The sequence below is a fragment of the Trichomycterus rosablanca genome, chromosome 14 (assembly GCF_030014385.1).
Source record: "Trichomycterus rosablanca isolate fTriRos1 chromosome 14, fTriRos1.hap1, whole genome shotgun sequence".
NCBI classification, from domain to species: Eukaryota; Metazoa; Chordata; class Actinopteri; order Siluriformes; family Trichomycteridae; genus Trichomycterus; species Trichomycterus rosablanca.
In genome coordinates, this window is record NC_086001.1 from 32,176,001 (window position 1) to 32,190,826 (window position 14,826).

General features: G+C 38.3%; 1 non-coding gene and 1 pseudogene across 1 annotated transcript; both read left to right on the plus strand.

The window, feature by feature from the left end:
• The window catches only part of LOC134326300 (zinc finger protein 850-like), a 150,301-nt pseudogene that overhangs the window by 115,798 nt on the left and 19,677 nt on the right, over positions 1-14,826 (plus strand).
• On the plus strand, positions 4,494-4,565 carry trnaq-uug (transfer RNA glutamine (anticodon UUG)). The gene has a single exon. It is a non-coding gene; the product is annotated as a tRNA-Gln (tRNA).

Consider the following 14,826-nt stretch of genomic DNA (forward strand, 5'->3'; position numbering starts at 1 on the left):
ATAATGTCAGTAATATGACGTCAAAGGCGGCACAACGTTTCCCGACATGTTCCAGAACATTGAACTCAGCAGTGAAGATACAGACCTTCTGTCAGTTACTCATAGCAGCCTGAGATCGTTACCCTAAAACTTAATGAACTCATGTCTCCTAAAAGAGAGAGTACACTATTAATAACCTTTTTAAAATACAGTGTATCACAAAAGTGAGTACACCCCTCACATTTCTGCAGATATTTAAGTATATCTTTTCATGGGACAACACTGACAAAATGACACTTTGACACAATGAAAAGTAGTCTGTGTGCAGCTTATATAACAGTGTAAATTTATTCTTCCCTCAAAATAACTCAATATACAGCCATTAATGTCTAAACCACCGGCAACAAAAGTGAGTACACCCCTTAGTGAAAGTTCCTGAAATGTCAATATTTTGTGTGGCCACCATTATTTCCCAGAACTGCCTTAACTCTCCTGGGCATGGAGTTTACCAGAGCTTCACAGGTTGCCACTGGAATGCTTTTCCACTCCTCCATGACGACATCACAGAGCTGGCGGATATTCGAGACTTTGCGCTCCTCCACCTTCCGCTTGAGGATGCCCCAAAGATGTTCTATTGGGTTTAGGTCTGGAGACATGCTTGGCCAGTCCATCACCTTTACCCTCAGCCTCTTCAATAAAGCAGTGGTCGTCTTAGAGGTGTGTTTGGGGTCATTATCATGCTGGAACACTGCCCTGCGACCCAGTTTCCGGAGGGAGGGGATCATGCTCTGCTCAGTATTTCACAGTACATATTGGAGTTCATGTGTCCCTCAATGAAATGTAACTCCCCAACACCTGCTGCACTCATGCAGCCCCAGACCATGGCATTCCCACCACCATGCTTGACTGTAGGCATGACACACTTATCTTTGTACTCCTCACCTGATTGCCGCCACACATGCTTGAGACCATCTGAACCAAACAAATTAATCTTGGTCTCATCAGACCATAGGACATGGTTCCAGTAATCCATGTCCTTTGTTGACATGTCTTCAGCAAACTGTTTGCGGGCTTTCTTGTGTAGAGACTTCAGAAGAGGCTTCCTTCTGGGGTGATGGCCATGCAGACCAATTTGATGTAGTGTGCGGCGTATGGTCTGAGCACTGACAGGCTGACCCCCCACCTTTTCAATCTCTGCAGCAATGCTGACAGCACTCCTGCGCCTATCTTTCAAAGACAGCAGTTGGATGTGACGCTGAGCACGTGCACTCAGCTTCTTTGGACGACCAACGCGAGGTCTGTTCTGAGTGGACCCTGCTCTTTTAAAACGCTGGATGATCTTGGCCACTGTGCTGCAGCTCAGTTTCAGGGTGTTGGCAATCTTCTTGTAGCCTTGGCCATCTTCATGTAGCGCAACAATTCGTCTTTTAAGATCCTCAGAGAGTTCTTTGCCATGAGGTGCCATGTTGGAACTTTCAGTGACCAGTATGAGAGAGTGTGAGAGCTGTACTACTAAATTGAACACACCTGCTCCCTATGCACACCTGAGACCTAGTAACACTAACAAATCACATGACATTTTGGAGGGAAAATGACAAGCAGTGCTCAATTTGGACATTTAGGGGTGTAGTCTCTTAGGGGTGTACTCACTTTTGTTGCCGGTGGTTTAGACATTAATGGCTGTATATTGAGTTATTTTGAGGGAAGAATAAATTTACACTGTTATATAAGCTGCACACAGACTACTTTTCATTGTGTCAAAGTGTCATTTTGTCAGTGTTGTCCCATGAAAAGATATACTTAAATATCTGCAGAAATGTGAGGGGTGTACTCACTTTTGTGATACACTGTACATGAGGTCCAGGAACAAAATGCAAAATACACTATATTACCAAAAGTATTCACTCACCCATCCAAATCATTGAATTCAGGTGTTCTAATTACTTCCATGGCCACATGTGTATAAAACCAAGCACCTCGGCATGTAGACTGCTTCTACAAACATATGTGAAAGAATGGGTCGCTCTCAGGAGCTCAGTGAATTCCAGCGTGGTACCATGATGCCACCTGTGCAACAAGTCCAGTCGTGAAATTTCCTCACTACTAAATATTCCACAGTCGACTGTCATTGGTATTATAACAAAGTGGAAGCGATTGGAAACAAGTGGTACCATGTAAAATGACAGAGCGGGGTCAGCGGATGCTGAGGCACATAGTGCACAGAGGTTGCCAACTTTCTTTAGAGTCGATCGGTACAGACCTCCAAACTTCATGTGGCCTTCAGATTACCTCAAGAACAGAGTGTAGAGCTTCATGTAATGGGTTTCCATGGCCGAGCAGCTGCATCCAAGCCTTACATCACCAAGTGCATGGTCTAAACCATGGGGTGCCGTCTGGCTTTGTCAGGGGTGCTGTCAAAAATATTCTGATAGTGATGGGTCGTTCTCGAACGATCCGATTCTATTGAACGGCTCTTTAAAATGAACAAAAGGAACTGAGTCGCGCCTCTGGGAGCCGCTATATATATTTTTATTTCTGCGCAGTTCTTAGCGGCTGTAATCCACCCAGTCTGCTTCGCATCAGTACAGGGAATTAATCAGTCATAATAAGAGCTGTTTATTGTCCAAATTCAAATTCGAAAACAGAGAGCAGCGAGCGAGCGAGACACACACAGAGAGAGAGAGAGACACACACACACAAACTGATCGTTATTACTACCTCATTACTGTAAATATTATAATTTGTATTGTTATTATTTTGCACTGTTTTTTAAATATTTTATTCTATTTTATATTTTTTTGCACAAGTAACTGTTTTGTATATATTTGTTCTTTTTTTATTGTTATTTTTATTATTTTTCTGTAACTTGCTTTGGCAATACGAATGTCCTTATTTGTCATGCCAATAAAGCTTTTTTTGAGTTGAGAGAGCCATAACCGAGCTACAGAGAGAACATGCAGAAAAGAAGCAGTGCTCTTAGTATAATGACAAATAATTGAGAAATAAACTATAAACTTGTTTAATTATGTTAAATCTGATTCGTTCATGGCGTGAACTGAGCTTTTCAAGCCTAACTTACATCAAGAACAAGTACAGGGAGCGACTGAGGGCTCTGGACCAGGAGCTCCATTTCTGCCTCTCATCCATCCCTGCCAGAATAGGGCGATTGTGTGCATCATCCCAGGCTCAGGTTTCCCATTAAAAGTAAGTCACGTTTCAGGAGTCTGGCTCGGCCCCTTAGTTCCAGTGAAAGAAACTCTTAATGCTCCAGCATACCAAGAGATTTTGGACAATTTCATGCTCTCAACTTTGTGGGAACAGTTTGGGGATGGCCCCTTCCTGTTCCAACATGACTGCGCACCAGTGCACAAAGCGAGATCCATAAAGATGAATAAAAGACCTTTTGGATGAATTAGAGTGGAGACTGCGAGCCATGCCTTCTCGTCCAACATCAGTGTCTGACCTCACAAATGCGCTTCTGGAAGAATGGTCAAAAATTCCCATAAACACTCCTAAACCTTCCCAGAAGTGTTGAAGCTGTTATAGCTGCAAAGGATGGGCCGACATTATATTAAATTAAATGGGACCTCACTCAAGTTCATATGCGTGTGAAGGCAGACGAGCGAATATTTTTGGCAATATAGTGTAGTTTTCATAGGACAAACATTTAAGAACCTACAAAACCTCTTAGATGTGTATTAAGAAAGTCTGAACATAAGAAATGAGTAGACAGTGATGTCTGAAGTAGGACTGAGATCTCAGATCATTAAAATAACATGAAACTAATTACGGGTTACAAAAGGTTTTTGTTTCTGCCATGCAGCTGGTTGAATGGAGTTAGTGTAGAATTATGTACAAAGATCTAAAGAGAACAGATGAACTGGCTGGTTAGCTCAGTTGGTTAGAGCATGGTGCTAATAACACCAAGGTTGCGGTTAACTATTAAAGGTAGCATGGCTGAGAGTCAGGTAAGCATGTGCTGTGTATCAGGACTTTCTAACCTGAGTAATTTAATCACTGAAAGTAAGAATACCACCCTGTTCTTCTACCATCTTTAATTCTGGCTTCATTTCACCTAATGAACATGGCATGACCTTTATAAATGATTACAATCAATTTTGTCAATGGCAAAAATAAATAAATAAATAAAAAGAGAACTGCTGTGTAATTTAGTGAATTCTTGCACTGCACATGGCAGAAGACTAAAATAAATTTAGACCGTGTAGAATAAAAGTATTAGGAAAGTATGAGGTTACAGCATCAGCTTTTATTTATTCTTAAAAGAAAAATACATGAACCTCAGTCATCTCACACGAAGATCTGTTCTGCTCAACAACAGTAAAGCTCTCCATCGTTTCTGTGTGGCAGCTCCATAACTGAAGGGCTGTCAGTGTCAAGTGCCGCTCCATCCCAAAATATAATCGCAAATCATTGTTTACAGCGCCATCAAACAGCCAACTTGCTCTTAAATGACTAATTATTAACTTTTGGGCTTAAGTAAAACCTCACTGCGTGGTTCCATGGTGTAATGGTTAGCACTCTGGACTTTGAATCCAGTGATCCCAGTTCAAATCTCGGTGGAACCTGGCTTTATTTAGGTAAAAACACTCTTATCAATGATGAGTAGAGAATAGTGTTCCACATGTGACTGTTCTATGCCAAATTGTAACACCAAAAGGCAAATCATTGTCATTGATTCACCATTTGCTGAGTAAATAAAGCCAAAAAGGAAAATACACACACACAAAACTTCAGACTTTACTTTTACATCTCAGATTTTTTAAACTTACGTGATTTATATAATTCTGAGCTAATTTAGAAGTTTTCAGTCAGTAAATAAAAGTAATTTTAGTTAAACATTGCCACCCAGGTATCAAAATAACTATTCCACTGTTAAACTGCACCGAGTTAAGTTTACCCAGCTAACACAGAACGTTCCCGTAACGTTAGATTTTGGTTCCCCTATGGTTATTTTTAGGGAACCATCCCATAACGTTATGGGAACGTTCTATTTTCGTTTAAAAAATTAGCGCTGTTCCCGGAACGTTCCGGGAACTATGAAACCTAACGTTCTCTCATGTTTTTATGAAAACTAACAGAGAACGTTATCTAAAAGTTGCCTTAAGGTTTTCTTTCTTATGTGTTTAAAGTAACGTTCCAGTAACGTTCCCGGAAGGTTTTCTTATGATCTTTAAAGTTTTTTGGTAGGAACTTACCAAAAAAACAGCCTTTTGCTTGGGACGGTCCATGTAGATCAACCTTTACTTACAAGTACCAACTATAAAACTATGAAACCTAACGTTCTCTCATGGTTTTATGAGAACTAACAGAGAACGTTAGGTAAAGCTTGTATAAGGTTTTATTTCTTATGTGTATAAAGTATCGTTCCAGTAACGTTCACGGAAGGTTTCTAAGTTAACCCAGCTAGCACAATCATCTGGCCCAGTTCCCACTTTTCTATCGGCACAGTCGGCCGAGTGTCAGAATCGGCCAGAATCAATGTAGCCAGATCCGGCCCAGTTGTTACCACAGCTGGGTTTGGCTGGTGCTCGTAGAAACGCGTGCGCGCCGACGCTGGTTGTCCGGCTGTGGCCCAGCGTCCAGTCTCTGATTCAGCGGCGGCAGAACGAGCGTCACCATAGCAACAGTGCGACGCGAGCCGTTGAAGAAGAGGAATCGTTCGTTCGTGTGAGGTAAATAAACATTTAATCTTAACAACTTTTTACTTAGTAAAATGTAAGCAGAAAGTATATTAATGAGTTTTGGATTAAGATAGAGAACAATTTGGAAATGGAAACTGTTAGGTAATGTTATCTAGTTAGTTTCAGGTTAACTGGTAGTCTGAACTGAAACACTTCAGGTAACGTTAGCTAAAAGGCTAACAGTTTCTAGCATTAGACAACAGCTGCTAAATAATTAAAGTTCATTGAATACTGTGGATAACGTAAACTTAAAAGCTACAATAAGCAACAAGAACAACAACAACAATAATAGTAATACAATAATAAGCAACAGACGACCTACCATCTCTGACTACATCCACAAGGTGGACCAACAAAGCAGGTGTGTATAATTTAAGAGTGGACAGTGAGTGGACACGGTATTTGAAAACTCCAGCAGCGATGCTGTGTCTGATCCAGTCATATAAGCACAACACACAGTAACACACCACCAACCACATCAGTGTCACTGCAGTGCTGAGAATGATCCACCACCTAAATAGTACCTGCTCTGAGGTGGTCATGTGGAGGTCCTGACTATTGAAGAATAAAGTAAAAGGGGGCTAACAAAGTATGCAGAGTAACTGATGGACGACAGTGGAACTGTAGAGCTACAAAGTGCACCTATAGATAGATAACTTTATTAATCCCATAGAGAAAGTCAGTAAATGGTTAGTAAACTATATGGTTAGTGGAGCTGATAGAAAAAGAGTATACATACAAGGAGGTGGTTTTAATGTTATGGCTGATCGTATATAATTTTATAACCCAAAGATTGTCCCTTGTATTTTTTGTAGATATTCAAGTGTCCACTACCATCACTGAGCCACATTTGCTTATTCACCTCTCATACATGAGTAAAAACTATGAACACTACTCTGCAGCATCTAACATCCAGTGTAGATCATCAGCCAAGGTCACAAGATCCAGCAAGAAGGTTCTGGGTTCGATCCCCAGGTGGGGCGGTCTGGGTCATTTCTGTGTTGTTTGCATGTTCTCCCCATGTCCGCATAGGTTTCATCCGGGTGCTCCGGCTCCATCCCACAGTCCAAAGATATGCAAGTGAGGTGAATTGGAGACACTAAATTGTTCATGACTGTGTTTGATATAACCTTGAGAACTGATGAATCTTGTGTTATGAGTAACTACCGTTCCTGTCATGAATGTAATCAAAGTGTAAAACATGAGGTTAAAATCCTAATAAACAAACAAACAGTACTTCTTTATATTGTATATATATATACAGTGTATCACAAAAGTGAGTACACCCCTCACATTTCTGCAAATATTTCATTATAGCTTTTCATGGGACAACACTATAGACATGAAACTTGGATATAACTTCGAGTAGTCAGTGTACAGCTTGTATAGCAGTGTAGATTTACTGTCTTCTGAAAATAACTCAACACACAGCCATTAATGTCTAAATAGCTGGCAACATAAGTGAGTACACCCTACAGTGAACATGTCCAAATTGTGCCCAAATGTGTCGTTGTCCCTCCCTGGTGTCATGTGTCAAGGTCCCAGGTGTAAATGGGGAGCAGGGCTGTTAAATTTGGTGTTTTGGGTACAATTCTCTCATACTGGCCACTGGATATTCAACATGGCACCTCATGGCAAAGAACTCTCTGAGGATGTGAGAAATAGAATTGTTGCTCTCCACAAAGATGGCCTGGGCTATAAGAAGATTGCTAACACCCTGAAACTGAGCTACAGCATGGTGGCCAAAATCATACAGCGGTTTTCCAGGACATGTTCCACTCTGAACAGGTTTTGCCAGGGTCGACCAAAGAAGTTGAGTCCACGTGTTCGGCGTCATATCCAGAGGTTGGCTTTAAAAAATAGACACATGAGTGCTGCCAGCATTGCTGCAGAGGTTGAAGACGTGGGAGGTCAGCCTGTCAGTGCTCAGACCATACGCCGCACACTGCATCAACTCGGTCTGCATGGTCGTCATCCCAGAAGGAAGCTGACGCACAAGAAAGCCCGCAAACAGTTTGCTGAAGACAAGCAGTCCAAGAACATGGATTACTGGAATGCCCTGTGGTCTGACGAGACCAAGATAAACTTGTTTGGCTCAGATGGTGTCCAGCATGTGTGGCGGCGCCCTGGTGAGAAGTACCAAGACAACTGTATCTTGCCTACAGTCAAGCATGGTGGTGGTAGCATCATGGTCTTGGGCTGCATGAGTGTTGCTGGCACTGGGGAGCTGCAGTTCATTGAGGGAAACATGAATTCCAACATGTACTGTGACATTCAGAAACAGAGCATGATCCCCTCCCTTCGAAAACTGGGCCTTATGGCAGTTTTCCAACAGGATAACGACCCCAAACACAACCTCCAAGATGACAACTGCCTTGCTGAGGAAGCTGAAGGTAAAGGTGATGGACTAAACCCAATTGAGCACCTGTGGCGCATCCTCAAGTGGAAGGTGGAGGAGTTCAAGGTGTCTAACATCCACCAGCTCCGTGATGTCATCATGGAGGAGTGGAAGAGGATTCCAGTAGCAACCTGTGCAGCTCTGGTGAATTCCATGCCCAGGAGGGTTAAGGCAGTGCTGGATAATAATGGTGGTCACACAAAATATTGACACTTTGGGCACAATTTGGACATGTTCACTGAGGGGTGTACTCACTTATGTTGCAGCTATTTAGACATTAATGGCTGTGTGTTGAGTTATTTTCAGAAGACAGTAAATCTACACTGCTATACAAGTTGTACACTGACTACTCTAAGTTATATCCAAGTTTCATGTCTATAGTGTTGTCCCATGAAAAGATATAATAAAATATTTGCAGAAATGTGAGGGGTGTACTCACTTTCGTGATACACTGTTTATATGGGAATATGAGTTTTTTAGCCATATCGCCCAGCCCTACTGGAAGTGATGCTTAATGTAATGGACATTTAATAACATTTGTACCTTAAATTTCCTGAGTGTCTGCAAAACAAAAGTGTTCTTTTGTATCGCGAGTGATATTTTTTAAAGGCCATATTGCCCACCCCTAGTGTTGTGTGCATACTGCACACTTCTGTACTGAAAGCGCTGCGTACTTCCTCCAATCTAGTACAGACTCTGTTAGTATGCAACTCTGGATGCAGCTAATGTTTCTCTCCAGTGTGAATGCCCTGGTGTCTTTTAAGAGCACTCTTTGTATTAAAGCTCTTCCCACATTGTGAGCACTGATACGGTTTCTCTCCACTGTGAATGCGCTGGTGGATTTTGAGCTCACTCTGTCTAGTAAAACTCTTTTCACATTGTGAGCACTGATACGGTTTCTCTCCAGTGTGAATGCGCTGGTGGATTTTGATATGACTCTTTTGATTAAAACTCTTCCCACACTGTGAGCACTGATATGGTTTCTCTCCAGTGTGAATGCGCTGGTGTATTTTAACCACACTCTTTGTATTAAAACTCTTTCCACACTGTGAACACTGATACGGTTTCTCTCCAGTGTGAATGCGCTGGTGGGTTATGAGATCACTCTTTGTAATAAAACCCTTACCACACTGTGAGCACTGAAACGTTTTCTCTCCAGTGTGAATGTGCTGGTGTCTTTTGAGATTACTCTGTTGATTAAAACTCTTTCCACACTGTGAACACTGATATGGTTTCTCTCCAGAGTGAATGTGCTGGTGTTTTTTCAAATCACTCTTTGTATTAAAACCCCTTCCACACTGTGAGCACTGATATGGTTTCTCTCCACTGTGAATGTGCTGGTGTGTTTTGAAATGAGTCTGTTGATTAAAACTTTTCCCACAGAGTGAGCACTGATACGGTTTCTCTCCAGTGTGAATGCGCTGGTGTATTTTGAGCTCACACTTTGTATTAAAACTCTTTCCACATTGTGAGCACTGATATGTTTTCTCTCCAGTGTGAATGCGCTGGTGTGTTTTGAGCTTACTCTGTGTATTAAAACGCTTCCCACACTGTGAGCACTGATATGGTTTTTCGCCAGTGTGAATGCGCTGGTGTTTTTTTAGATCACTCTGTCTATTAAAACGTTTCCCACACTGTGAGCACTGATATGGTTTCTCTCCAGTGTGAATGCGCTGGTGTATTTTGAGCTCACTCTGTCTAAGAAAACTCTTCCCACATTGTGAGCACTGATACGGTTGCTCTGCAGTGTGAATGCGCTGGTGTTTTTTAAGATCACCCTGTGTAATAAAACTCTTTTCACACTGTGAGCACTGATATGGTTTCTCTCCTGTGTGAATGCGCTGGTGTATTTTGAGATGACACTGGAACCTGAACCTCTTTCCACACTGTGAGCACTGATACAGTTTCTCTCCAGTGTGAATGCGCTGGTGTATTTTGAGATGACACTGGAACTTGAAGCTCTTCCCACACTGTGAGCAGACGTTTCCTTCTTCCTGTGTGGGACTGAGAGAGGTGTTAATGCTGACAGTACCAGCGGACGTTTGCTGATTACTGGAGCTTCTGGTGGGCGTCAGATCCTCATGTTCAGTCTTAATCTTCACCAGAGTCTCATATTTAACATGGTTGCAGCTCTTGATGTGATTGTGGAGCTGATTTTGGGTTGTAGAGGAACGTGGACACGAGGAGCAGCAGAAATCCTTGTTCAGTTCTGAAGCACAAAATAATTAAATACATTTATAACATTATAAATAATTAGGGCTGTCAAACGATTAAAATTTTTAATCGCGATTAATCTCAGAATTTCATATAGTTAATCGCGATTAATCGCATTAAAAAAAATCTGTGTAAATGTTATAGAAAACAAGGATTTTTAAGTGAAATGTTACAATTAAAATGGTGAACACATTTTATGCTAAATGTACTAATGTTAAAAACTGCTGGGACAAGAGAAAACTGTAAGGGAGTTTTATTCACTCACATACTAGGTAGTAATACTATCCAATGGTTTGATGGACGTTTCTACACGAAGTGAGTGTGTTTTGACCCTTTGGGGCTTCCATAGTTCATGGACAACGTGCTTGACTCAGCTGTCCGGTATTCTTTACCGTAACAGAATAAGTTAATAAAGTGTTCTGCTCCCGACAACTTGTGAATATAGCGTGTATTTATTTCTTTATTATGCAAGTGCAGATGCTACGACGCTCTTTTACATTTTGTTAACAAACCGCAAATGAAAAACGGTGACATGTCCGACATTAAAACGTTTGTTCTACCAGTCAAGTCTCAACATGAACTAGAATTTGCGTTAATGGCACTATTTATCTTAATCGCGTTAAATTGAGATTGCGTTAATGCGTTATTATCGCGTTAACTTCGACAGCCCTATAAATAATCAATACATTTATAACATTATAAATAATCAAATACATTTATAACATTATAAATAATCAAATACATTTATAATATTATAAATAATCAAGTATATTTATAATATTATAAATAATCAAATACGTTTATAACATTATAAATAATCAAATACATTTATAATATTATAAATAATCAAATACATTTATAACATTATAAATATTCAAATACATTTATAACATTATAAATAATCAAATACATTTAAAACATTATAAATAATCAAATACATTTATAATATTATAAATAATCAAATACATTTATAACATTATAAATAATCAAATACATTTAAAACATTATAAATAATCAAATATATTTATAACATTATAAATAATAATATACATTTATAACATTATAAATAATCAAATACATTTATAACATTATAAATAATTAAATACATTTATAACATTATAAATAATAAAATACATTTATAACATTATAAATAATCAAATACATTTATAACATTATAAATAATCAAATACATTTATAACATTATAAATAATCAAATACATTTATAATATTATAAATAATCAAATACATTTATAACATTATAAATAATCAAACACATTTATAACATTATAAATAATCAAATACATTTATAACATTATAATCAAATACATTTATAACATTATAAATAATCAAATACATTTATAACATTATAAATAATCAAATACATTTATAACATTATAAATAATCAAATACATTTATAACATTATAAATAATCAAATACATTTATAACATTGTAAATAATCAAGTACATTTATAACATTATAAATAATAAATACATTTATAACATTATAAATAATCAATTACATTTATAACATTATAAATAATCAAATACATTTATAACATTATAAATAATCAAATACATTTATAACATTATAATCAAATACATTTATAACATTATAAATAATCAAATACATTTATAACATTATAAATAATCATATACATTTATAACATTATAAATAATAAATACTGTTAGTAATTGTTAAACTGAGATCTGATGCTAAAGTCCTGTAACGTGATTCATCCTGCATTCATCATTTCCTGCTCACACTGATCTGCATGAGCACAATACAAGCTTTCACTGTATGATGCTTCATCCCAGGTTCCTCTGATTCTATTCAATCCAAATCTTATTTTACTCAAGATAAAAAATATCTTACTGAGTTCATCTTTATCTTCAGGTTCTTCCTTCTTCACAGGCTTCATCTGGAAACCTCCACACTGTTGGTCCTCTGGGGTGAGGTGTTCCTCAGAGGTGACGTGTTCCACAGGGATTAAAGATCCTTCACCTGAAATTCATCAATATGTGAAGAAGAAACTCAACAACTGGAGGAAACTGAAGGTTGTGGGTTTAGTTACCACAAATAAATACTACTTAGATTTAATCCAGACTGGAAGTATCAGCACTTCTACACAGGACAGTACGGTACAGTACAGGTTCTAATCCCACTATCCACATTCTCTTATTATTTCTACTATACTAACCACACTGTACTGCACTAACATGGCAAATTGCTCCACATTTACTTACAGAAGTAACTTCCATCTTCTTCCTCCTCCTTTTTTATTAGTTTCTCTTGGAATCCTTCATTTTGTAGATCTATGGGGGTGACGTGTCCCTCTTCTGCTGACTGCATTATTAAAAGAGCTGACAGGCAGACAGACAGATAGACAAATGTACTTTATTCCCTATTAAAGAGAAATCCAGGAAAATTCTTTCAGACTGTTTTAACTGTTTATTTTTAATGCTGTGAGGCTGTAAACAGGGTGAAAATGTTGAAACTATTGTGGGACTGAGCAGCATCAGACAAAAAAGACTTCTAATAGAACTTTTTGGGTTGGTTTCACAGACGGGGATTAAGCCTAGTCCTAGACTACACAGCATTTTGAATGGAGATTCTCTATTTAAAGCTAAATGTAGTCCTGGACTATAAGCCTTAATCCCTGTCTGGGAAACAAGCCTTTGAGTTTGGTGGAAGTGGTTTTGTGGCCCAAAGTGAAATGATGAAGTCTGATGTTCTTTACATCTAGTTTCTCATCCACTCCCAATAACAGTGCTGTACTAATACTTTTAACTTTTACTATAAACCTGTAAAACAACCTGTAAACAAAGCTACAAGAACTCGCTGTTTGTATCAAACATTAAACACTGTAAACAAAGCTGAAAATGTGACGCGTTTATATCAAAATGTTAGATTTAATAATGAATAAACTCTGAATCCGTTACAATCCACTGATTCATCGGTTCAATGAATCGGTTCATCAGTACTGAATCATGTGTGATGCTAACAGTTAGCGGAGCAGCTAATAGTTTGTGTGTTTAAATAAAACTGAAGTTAAAGCTCCTCAAATCCTCACAGTGATGTTTTATTATAAACTCTAGTTTTATTATTAATTAGAATGTGGTTATAATTAAATATAAGGGTTATAATTAAATACATATTTTACTTACAGATGAGGCTCTACAGTACAAACACAGCAGCTTCTTGTTCTTCTTATGATGTTTAATGGCGGTTGGCAGAACAACTTAAGACGCACCAGCGCCACCAACTGGACTGGAGTTGAACAGCAGCTTAGCAGTAAAACATCTCCATTAGCCCTGTATCTCTCAGCTACAGTGTTGGGGGGAACGCGGTACAGTCACGTGATTACTTTTTATCTATAACGAAGTAATGTAACGCGTTACAGTTACATATTTGTAATGACATTACAGTTACTGTGATGAGGGATGAGTCGTTCGCGAACGAACCGATTCTATTGAACGACTCTTTTGAAATGAACTAAAAGAACCGAGTCGCTCCTCTAGTATAAGGACAAATAATTAAGGAATAAACTCGTTTAATGATGTTAAATCTGATTGGTTCATGGCGTGTATGTTTTAAAGCAGAAACAAACACAGGTACATCTCTGCACAAGAGAGGATTTTTCTGAAACTAAATAAATAAAGTAAATAAATGGAATTTGTTTGTAGATGTGATTCCAGTATACAGTATTTGTTTGGGTTTTAGAATGTAACGTGAAAGTAAAGTAATGAGGAACGAGATTACATTTTCCAGGATGTAATGAGTAAAGTAATCCCATTACAATTTTAGTTAAGTAATGAGTAATGAGTAATGGATTACTTTTTTGAGTAACTACCCCAACACTGCTCAGGTAGCTTTAGAGAAGACTACAGTCAGTCCTAGACGTTCTTCCAAGCAGTTTCTCTAATGTCATGTTTTCTTTTCCAACTCACACCTTCACACCAGTAGAAGCTTAAAAATAACAATACAAACCAACTAGTCTATAAGCACAAGAGGATTCATCTTTACAGACGGTGCTGTTTATGGTTTTACATTTTAAAACATGCTTTTCTTCACTAGGATTCATATGAACTGGGTTTTATGCACTAGAAGATGGTGGGATAATTAAACGTAAATATGAGTATTTCTTTTAACAAAGGAGTTTAGCTACCACTAATTTGATCTACGTATAGATAAACACAAAGAACAAAGACTCATGATGATAGAACAATGCAACACTGTTCAGTCCACAGCCCTCCATTCACACCTTCTCATGTACATTCTGGTTGAGGACGGTTCATTATTTGCTAAGTGGAAATCATCTAAAGACTAGAATTTTGGAGTGTAGACCTAGAAGTGTTAAAGTAAGAGGCTATTCATTTATGAAAACTTTGCAAACACCATAAAGACCAGGGTAGAATTCTTCCACTTGAAAGTAAAAGTTGTTCTGTGTTTATTAAAGTAGATTAAAACTAAACTCCTTTGTTAAAAGAAATACTCATATTTACATTTAATTATCCCACCATCTTCTAGTGCA